Raw genomic sequence first — 10,840 nt, forward strand, 5'->3', positions numbered from 1 at the left:
TGGCAATACTTTGCAAGCTAAGTAGTTTACAATATCAGCGTACCAAGGAAGCTTGATCTCACATGCAAATAACTGCTCATCAGGGAATGCTTCTTGGATCGTTGAGCTTGGTCTTACTTCCTCTTGCTCTAACCGAGAGAGATGATCAGCAACTAAATTTTCGCTCCCTTTCTTATCGCGAATCTCCAAGTCAAATTCTTGCAGAAGCAAGATCCAACGAATTAACCTAGGCTTGGCATCCTTCTTGTCAAATAAATAGCGAAGTGCTGCATGATCAGTGAACACTATCACCTTTGTACCAATAAGGTAAGACCGAAATTTATCACAAGCGAACACCACAGCAAGCATCTCCTTCTTAGTTGTTGTATAATTTAATTGAGCATCATTCAATGTCCGACTTGCACAATATATGGCCCTAAACTTGCCTTTGTCCTAACACTGCTCCAATTGCAAAGTCACTGGCATCACACATGACTTCAAAAGGTTTACTCCAATCAGGTGCAGTCATAACTGGTGCTGAAATTAGTTTCTCCTTGATTGCATTAAAGGCCTGCAAACAAACATCATTAAAGTCAAATACATAATTTTTTTCAAGAAGATTACATAAAGGTTTAGAGAGTTTAGAAAAATCCTTTATAAATCGTCTATAAAATCCCGCATGTCCCAAAAAACTCTTGATTCCCTTCACGTTCTTTGGAGGTGGTAGTTTTTCTATGATTGCAATATTGGCTCGATCAACTTCAATTCCTTTAGATGACACTCTATGGCCAAGCACGATCCCTTCTTGAACCATGAAATGACACTTCTCCCAGTTTAAGACTAGATTTTTATCTTCACATCTCTGCAAAACAAGGGTTAAATTATGCAAACAATGATCAAAAGATGTACCAAAAGCTGAAAAATCATCCATGAAAATTTCCATTATCTCTTCCACCATATTATAAAAAATAGCCATCATGCAACGCTGAAATGTTGCCGGGGCATTGCACAATCCGAAAGGCATCCTCCTAAAAGCAAATGTTCCATAAGGGCATGTGAATGTTGTTTTCTCCTGATCCTCGGGGGCTATGGCAATCTGATTATACCCCGAATAACCATCTAAGAAGCAATAATAGAAATATCCGGCCAATCGATCTAGCATTTGATCAATGAAGGGAAGTGGAAAATGATCCTTCCTTGTTGCTTTATTCAACTTGCGGTAATCCATACATACACGCCTCCCCGTGACTGCTCTTGTAGGAATAAACTCATTGTTGTCATTTTTCACCACCGTCATTCCACCTTTCTTTGGCACAACCTGCACTGGACTTACCCATGGGCTATCTGAAATAGCATAAATAATTCCAGCATCAAGGAGTTTTAAAATTTCAACTCTCACAACTTCCTTCATTGCTGGATTTAATCGTCTTTGGTGCTCGATTGACGATTTGTAAAGTTCCTCCATTAAAATCTTATGCATGCAAATTGAAGGACTTATACCTTTTATGTCAGAAATAGTCCATCCCAAGGCTGTCCTATGCTCCTTCAACACACGCAGCAACTTTTCCTCTTCTTCTGATGTGATTGATGTAGCGACGATCACTGGGAAGGTGTCATTATCCCCTAGGAATGCATAGCGAAGATGCTTAGGTAATTGCTTCAACTCTGGAGTTGTAGTTTGCTGCATCTTTTCTTTAGAAATTCTAGAATTCGTCTTTGCCACCGTAGGTTCTATCCTCCCCACTTCATTGCTAACTGTTGTAACCTGCTGCAAAGCTCCCAAAGCAAATACACAGTGTAGAAATTCCTTACTAGCACAAGGTAAATCAGATTCGCAAATAGTAGAATTATTAAAATCATAAACATGGGATGAAGTAGTGATACACCGTTCTAGATGATCGGTTGGTACAACTTCTTGAAAGGCTTCTTCTATACATTGCTGCGTGATATCTACTCGAAAGCAAGTGTTTAGATCTTCTGGGAATCTCATGGCTTGGTAGATGTTGAATATGACCTCTTCCTTGTTTACTCTCAATGTGAGCTCACCCTTTTGAACATCAATTAACGCCCTTCCAGTGGCCAAAAATGGTCGGCCAAGAATTAGTGGAACTTCTTGGTCTTCCTCCATATCTAACACCACAAAATCAGCAGGAAAAATAAATTTATCCACTTTTACCAATACATCTTCTAGGATTCCACGTGGATACTTGATGGATCGGTCTGCTAGTTGCAACGAAATGGTTGTTTGTTTCATCTCTCCAAGTCCTAATTTCCTGCAAACAGAAAGTGGCATAAGATTAATACTAGCACCAAGATCACATAAAACTTTATCAAAAAATAAATTTCCAATAGTGCAAGGCAAAGTAAAACTCCCTGGATCTTTTAATTTTTGAGGCAATTTCTTTTGAAGAATAGCACTACACTCCTCAGTAAGCTTCACTGTTTCGAACTCCTCCAACCTTCTTTTCTTTGAAATGATGTCCTTGAGGAATTTGACATAGTTTGGCATTTGTTCCAAGGCATCTGTAAGAGGAATATTTATGTGAATTTTCTTAAAAATATCCAAAAACTTAGAAAATTGCTTATCTAATTTTTGTTTTTGAAAACGTTGAGGATAAGGAAGTGGAGTAGAGAGAATAGGAGGATTGTCAGGAGATGAAATTGATGGAAGCGTGTCCGTCTCTCTTGGTGTATCATCCACCATCTCGTCTTCTTCCACTTTATTCTTGCCTTGACCATTATTTTTAGCTGTAGGCGTTGTCATGGTTTCCTTTGCTGGTGATTTCTCAATTTCTCTTCCACTCCTAAGTGTGATGACATTGCATTGTTCCTTAGGATTCACTTCTGTGTTGCTAGGAAAAGTTCCTCTCTGTTGGGTATTTATAGTCGTGGCTAGTTGCCCAATTTGTATTTCAAGGTTCTTCATAGTGGCTCCCATATTGTTGCAATGAGTCTCAATGTTGTCTAGTCGAGAATCAGTCTTTTTAAACCTTGCTTTTGTCTCCTCAACAAATGATATCATGGCATCCTCAAGTGACATCTTCTTCTCACTTTGTTAACTATCAAGTCCTGGAGGAGGTTACAGCACATTCCTTGTATTTCCATAAGACAAATTCTCATGATTTTGAAGCCCTGGATGGTAATATTGTGGCACTGGATTACCCCTATAGTTGTAGTTCCGATTGTTGATGTATTGAACCTGTTCATGACTCTCTCCATTGCTCGGATCTGTCCTACTTGTAGTTGCCACATATTCTGCACCTTGTGGTATCCTCTAGGTTGTCAAAGATGAAATCTGATGAGACAAAGAAGCAACTTGAGCTGAAAGTGCAGCAAACGGCTCCACTTCATGAATTCCAGCAACTTTCTTAGCCATAGTTCTTTCAGTTGGCCATTGATAGTTATTTGATGCCATTTCTTCCAAAAGAGCAGTAGCACCCTCAGGTGTCTTTGACATCAAAGTTCCCCCAGATGCAGCATCAACTAAAGTCCGCGTTTGCCCATTTAACCCATTATAAAACATCTGAATTTGCAACCAATCCGGCAATCCATGTTGTGGGCAGCGTCGAATCAAATCTTTATACCTTTCCCATGCTTCATAGAGTGATTCAAAATCATGCTGCTTGAATTGACCAATCTCACTCCTAAGTTAAGCTATTTTTGCAGGTGGAAAAAATTTAGCTAGAAATTTTTCTGCCATGTCCTGCCAACTAGTAATACTCCCAGGTTGTAGCGACTGTAGCCAACCTCTTGCTTTGTCCCTCAAAGAGAAAGGGAATAATCTCAGTCTAATGGTGTCTTCAGTAACACCATTGATCTTCACAGTATCACAAATCTTCAAAAACATCGCCAGATGTATATTGGGATCATCAAGTGGCGATCTACTGAATTAGGCCTGTTGCACCATGCTGATTAATGCAGGTTTGAGCTCAAAATTGTTGGCATTAATGGGCTGGCGTCTGATACCCGAATAATTGTCATTCACAACTGGTCGCACATAATCCTTCAAGGCGCGTGGCTGCGCGTTATCTTGTCCGTTCTCCATGGCTAATACCCTCTTTTTCTTTAGTGCTTTGAGCGTTCTTTCAATTTCCGGATCAAAAGGAATAATGTCACGTATTCTAGCCCTGCGCATCCAACATAAAAAAAAAAAAAAAACACACCAGAAATACAAAAAAAAAAAAAAATAATAATAATAAAATAAAATAAAGAAAATAAATAAATAAAAATATAAAAATAAAATTCTAAATTAAAACCAAGATTACTTTGTATCGATATTGGCAAAAATAAGAAAAACTCAATCCCCGGCAACGGCGCCAAAAACTTGACCGGTGCAAACTGCAAGTGCACAGTATCGTAGTTTTATAATATAATGATGTGTAGAGTATCGTCCTCAGGGATTGATGTCTTAATTTTACTAAGTACCGAAATTTTACTAACCTTGATTTTATTTAGAAAAATTAATAATTTTAGACTACAAAATTTAAACAAGGCTACTTTAAATAAACTATTCAGGAGAATTTAAAACTGGATACCGCGTGTCAAATTGATGATGGTGAAAACTTCTAGGAAACCGATTTCACCTAGTTTCTCACTATGCTTTACTCATTTAGCTAATTTAACTTCGTTTTCTCTGTTTGTTAGCAAATCGCCAATTTTTCCAAAAGCCTCTTTCGATAGTCAATCGGAACCTATTCTTGTTTATTATTTAACATAAAAGTATGCAAATTAATAACGCAAGAACACAGTAAGACCCTCGATTTTTTATGCTACGTAGGTTCATACAAGTCTTTCGATCTCTATATTTACTTACGCTGAATTATCCAAAATCTATCCTATAATCCCCCCTTTCGGTAGCAAATCATAAGACTAAAATCATTTAAGTAATGGCCGGTTAATTGAAAGCATTAGGCATGGAATAACTCAAACAAACATTAATGAAAACTATTTCAGATTAGCATCAAAGAGCAAGCATAGTTCGAAACTGGCTACATCGTTTTCCTAGAATTCAAAAATTTAGTTCATTCCGAAAATAAAATTCAACATAACAGATTTCACCATATTTTCTTCAATTTGGAGCGTACGGGAAAGATCAACACTCGCCGCACCGCCGTCGCGCGTCACAAACACCCCAAACGCCGCCGTTGTTCGCCGCCTTCTGATTCTAAAAAGATAGTATTTTTGCGTGCTTCCAACTCTCCTTTGCTAGCTGTGTGTGTATCTCCGCAGCACCACCCAAAAGAAAACTACAAGAAAGCTCCCCAAAAAAATAATTTTTCCCAGAAAAATTATGTGGTTTGGCCTCTCTTCCGTTTTCACCAAGAAAAATCTTTTCTTTTCTTTTCTATGGTCCGGCCTCTCCCTTCTCTCAAGCCCCAGTGCACGCTGCTCTCTCCCCTCTCTTCTTGCACACGGCACTCTCCCAAGGAAACCCTCCCTTGTTGACTTTTCCATCCTTTCCTTTTGTCCTTTCTTTCTTTGCTTTTCTTTCCTTTCTTTTTTTCTTTCCATTCTTTTGTCTTTCCTTTGTATGTACCCAGTGCACACTGCCCTTATGAGATGACCCGGCTGCATGGCTGGGTCACATCTCATTTTTTGATTTTTTGATTTTCCTTTTTTTTTTTAAAGGTACATGAACTGCCCTCCTCTTTCAAGCGCACTTTCGACCCTCTTACAGCTTGTAACTCTCACAGCTTAAAACATAAAAGATGTAGAGCTCTTTTTCAGCTTTTCCCATAATTTTGAATCATCTCGATCGGAGCTTGTATGAGAAAGTTATGCCAAGATTACAAAGAATTGTCGAAAAAATCCATAAAACGGCGTACGCTAACTTCACGTCTGATTTCGGCCTTGATGCTGCCAGTATTTTGCAAAACACAAAACACAAAAATTGTAAATTGTTTTCTTATATTTTTACGGGATCTTGAATCATATAAATCAGAGGTTGGATGAGAGAGTTACGCATAGATTGCAAAGTACCGTCGGTTTTTTTTTTTTTAGCTTCCAACAGTTGCTCTGCAATAAAAAAAACACCAAAATTTCATACATTACTCAATAAAACCCAAATTTTATAAATAGAACACAATGTTAGAATATTGAGAGTAGTTAGGCATTTAAATACAAAATATCATTTGCAATGCATGAATTAAAGCACCTAATTACGCATTTTAAGCGCGTAATCACATACGCCACCACCCTACTATGCTGCATTAGTACACACCCGAGCCATCTCAAAGATGCGTCACTGTAAATCATATAATCATCACCTCCTGATGGAATCGTCAGTACTGGTGTAGTGACGAACTGGTGCTTTAATTCCTGAAAACTTTGTTCGCATTCTTCATCCCACACAAACTTGGCATTTTTCCTGATCAACCGCGTGAGAGGCCTTGACAAAGTTGAAAACCCCTCAACAAACTGACGATAATAACCTGTCAGTCCCAAGAAACTTTTGACTTCCTGTATGTTCTTCGGCCTGACCCAATTCACTACCGCGTCGACCTTACTGGGATCCACTAAAACACCATCCCTTGAGATTACATGGCTTAAAAATGCAACTTTCTCAAGCTAGAACTCACACTTGCTAAACTTGGCATAGAGTTTCTCTTCCTTGAGTATCTGCAGAACCTGTCTCAAATGCACCTCATGATCCTCAGAATTTCTCAAGTACACCAGTATATTATTAATAAAAACTACTACAAACTGATCTAGATACTGGTGAAAAACTCTATTCATCAAGTCCATGAACATAACTGGGGCATTCGTCAAACCAAACGACATAATGAGGAATTTGTTGTACCCATATTTGGTCCTAAAGGCTATCTTTGCAACATCCTCTGCCTTTACTCCCACCTGATGATAACCTGATCTGAGGTCGACCTTGGAATACACCCATGTACCCTGGAGCTGATCAAATAAATCGTCGATACGGGGTAGAGGATATTATTCTTAATAGTAACCTTGTTGATTTCCCTGTAATCAATACACATCCTCATAGTCCTGTTTTCTTCTTCATGAATAATACTGGAGCTCCCCATGATCATATAAATCCCTTATCCAACAAGTCTTGCAACTGATTCTTCAATTCTCCTTATTCAACTGGAGTCATACGATAAAGAACCTTAGAGATCGGTGCTGTCCCTAGAGGTAAATCTATGGGAAAATCCACCTCGCGTTTGAGAGACAACCTTGGTAGCTCCTCTAGAAAAACATCTGGAAATTCTCGTACAACTAGGGTACTATCAAGCTTCGATTCATTCTCTATCACTTCTTTTACAAAAGCCACAAACCCTTGACTTCCATCTCGGATCTGCTTACCTATATAGTTGATACTATTTGCAACGGAGCATGTACACGCGAGCCAACAAACCGAAATTCTTGCTCACTATGGGGTCTGAAAATTACTTCCTTCTGAGAACAATCAATACTGACATGATTAACAACCAACCAATCCATACCCAATATTACATCAGACCTGCACATCTCAAACACAATCAGGTCCGCTGGTAGCACTCTCTCTTGAATTTTTATAGGATAACCTTTGAGCACCCTCTGACACAGTATTACTGACCCTGACGGTGTAGCTACTGACAATTCCATATCTAATAATTGGGCCTCACTTCCATATAATTTAACATACGATGCAGAGACAAAGGAATGAGTAGCACCTGAATCAAATAAAACAATAACGGAATGTGATAAAATAGTAAATGTACCTGTCACCACATCCGCAGCAGTCTCAGCATCACCCGACGTAAATGCGTAAACCCTTGTCGGGGCCTCATTCCTTTGTTGTCCTTCACGAGGCACCTGATATCCTCCCCGATAGGGCTTGAGAGCTGGGACCTGGTCTGGCGGACCAGGGAATGCATGTGCCATGTGGCCGAGTCTCCCACAACCGTAACATACACCTCTACTTGCTAGGCACTCCTCCGAATGACGTCCCTCGCACGTTTGACATACTAGGACATTCAGTGCACCCTGATTCCTACGAGGTCCTGTCATCTGCCTCTGATCTCCCCTATCATGTCCTCCTCTCCATGGACCCCTACTGGAGCTAGCCTGAAAGCCCTAAGGCACAGGCCTCTTACTCTAACTCTGAGCCACTATACCCTCCTGTATACTACCCTCAATGATCACAGCTCTGTCTACAATCTCCGTAAATGTATGATCTCTAAAGCTAATCACCTATTCAAACAAATTCTGCCTTAGTCCCTCCTCAAACTTCCTTGCCTTTTTCTCATCATCAGGTGCTAGATGTGGAGCAAAAAGCGACAACTCGATAAATCGAGCCGTGCACTATGATACGGTCATATGCCCCTGTACTAGATGCATAAACTCTGCTACCTTCACGCTTCGAATGATAGTAGGGAAATATCGCTCGAAGAATAGCTCCTTGAATTGGTCCCAAGTCACTAGCACTAGAACCGGCCTCTGCTCCTCTATTAGTCGCACTGATCTCCACCAGCGCTTCGCCTCCCCTGTCAGTTTAAATGCTGCAAACACTACCTTCTGCTAAACTAAACAACGAAGCACAACCAATGTCTCTTCAATGTCTTGGACCCAATTCTTAACTATAATCGGGTCATCTCCTCCAGCAAAGGATGGGGGCTTCATCCGCGTAAACTGCTCGTTCAAGCAACCACGCTCCCCAGAGCTCCTGGCCATCTCAGCCATCACCTATTGAGTGACGCTGCGCAGCACAGCATCTGTATCTCCTCCACCTATACTGGAAGGTCCTAGCCTCTCCTCCCCAGCATTCGTACCATTGCTTCTCGGGTCCATCCTGAAACAAGAAACACACTTAAGCACCTTATCTCCTACACAGACCTATGGTATACCAATTCAAAATTAACTGCCTTCCTCGACCTTAACTTAATATCCAGTTCTGTCACCTAGACACACGACCCGACAATAGTTTACTATGGTTTTCCCAAAATCATCACCCTAAGAAAAATATAGAAACCACCATGGTAATCCTATACCCAGACCATAGAACAAACCTCAAATCCTTTCCTCTACTCTGGCATTGCTTCCGCTGCACCCTAGAGTCTATAGAACCTAACAACCTAAGCTCTAACACCAAATTGTAAAGACTTGCTATTTAACTGGGGTTTTATATATATTGTAAATTTTATAATGCTCCGATACTAGATCAAACTAATCCATCAACCTAAGCAGCGAGAAATGAAATCCATATAGACATCATCAAGAAAATATACAATACCAAAGTGCTAAAATGTGTCCACATAATATACATATAAGATTGTTTCCCAAAATACCCTCAACTGGGCTAAGGCTATACATAAATACTCTCAAAAATAGCCACTCTACTGGCAAGGTAGTACTGTAACGACCTGCTCCTTTTTCACATATTTTTTTTTTATATATAAATAAATTATCATCACATCATACATCCCAGCTCAGCAGGTCATAATCCGCCTGGGCCCGTGGGCACCAGGGATATAACAAAACATACAGTAGAAGCCTACGCAGCAGAAAGTATAAAATCATATACATCTCATCATAATGTGCATAACACATACCAGAGTCACTACAATTACTATCTCACAGTATATACATCTCAAAAATGAAATCTAGGGACAATCCCCCACAAAACCTAACTGTCCCTACCAAAAACTTACCCTTCCAAAGAGGGCAAACAACTGATCTAGTTTAACGGGGCTTTTCCCGCTCTCCTATCAGGGGCTCCTGAAAAATGTATAAGATTTAGGGGTGAGACACCTCTCAGTAAGGGAAATAAACTAATACCAGTGTGTGACAACATGAGTATTATGTGTTCTACATATACCATCATAACATATTCAATACTGTTTATCAAATCTGGGAAAACATACATGTCTCATCTCATACACTAATAATAACATAAAACAATCCTGGTAGGTTAGCTGGCTTTTGTCATGTATTACCCCCACATGACTGGGTTGTGTGGCCCGAAGGCGGGACCTGACAATGGTTGTCTGACCATTGCCAAGTCAAACAATAGTCTGTAGGTCCGATGGGTCTACCCAGACTGGTCCGTACACCAGGGGCGATAACAGCACACATCTTGAAAATAACCACATCGACCATCCAATCTCACACCACTCCGTACAGCGGCGTTAACACAGATATCATGATCACGAAGACCATGGACACATAGCAACAGTACCGTGTAAGTGCTAGCCTAGACCAAGCCAACCAGGTTCTGATATCATATACATATACTAAAACCGTGATACATAAATATCTCATATCATTTATTTTCACATCAATCATATCATTTCACATATATACGTGTATCATGAAAATCATCGGCCCGTACGCCGGTATTACACATTTTATCATAGTTCGGCCCGTACGCCAGCAAATCACATAGCACAGCCCGTACGCTGGCAAACCACATAGTACGGCCCGTATGCCGGCAAATCACATAGCACAGACCGTACGCTGGCAAATCACATAGCATGGCCCGTACGCCGGCAAATCTCATCCACATAGCACGGTCCATATGCCGGCAAATCACATATACATATAAAAATATCCCGACCCGTACGCCGGTTTTCCATCATAGAAATCCATATCGTCCCCATTCCCAAAAAAATAGTATTTCACAACATATTTATACTCATGCCACACTAAAAAAATTTTCTACGTATTCAACATATCATCATTTAAAAAGTATTTTCCAAATATAAATATATTTATTTTTCCTGAAACCAGATGCTACATATATATATATATATACATTTTCTCAAAACAAAACTAACTTAGTTTATCCCCTTACCTGATAATTGAAAAGCCCCTAAGAAAATCTCCCTTGTACCCACAAGGGTCTCAACTCAACTCCCTGAAAATGAAA

The 10,840-nt window shown here is 39.9% G+C and overlaps 1 non-coding gene across 1 annotated transcript; it reads left to right on the forward strand.

The window, feature by feature from the left end:
* The first annotated feature begins 3,524 nt into the window (after nucleotides 1-3,524).
* On the forward strand, nucleotides 3,525-3,631 carry LOC131147089 (small nucleolar RNA R71). The gene has a single exon (XR_009134614.1). It is a non-coding gene; the product is annotated as a small nucleolar RNA R71 (small nucleolar RNA).
* Nucleotides 3,632-10,840: the final 7,209 nt, after the last annotated feature.

The sequence above is a fragment of the Malania oleifera genome, chromosome 13 (assembly GCF_029873635.1).
Source record: "Malania oleifera isolate guangnan ecotype guangnan chromosome 13, ASM2987363v1, whole genome shotgun sequence".
Taxonomy (NCBI): Eukaryota; Viridiplantae; Streptophyta; class Magnoliopsida; order Santalales; family Ximeniaceae; genus Malania; species Malania oleifera.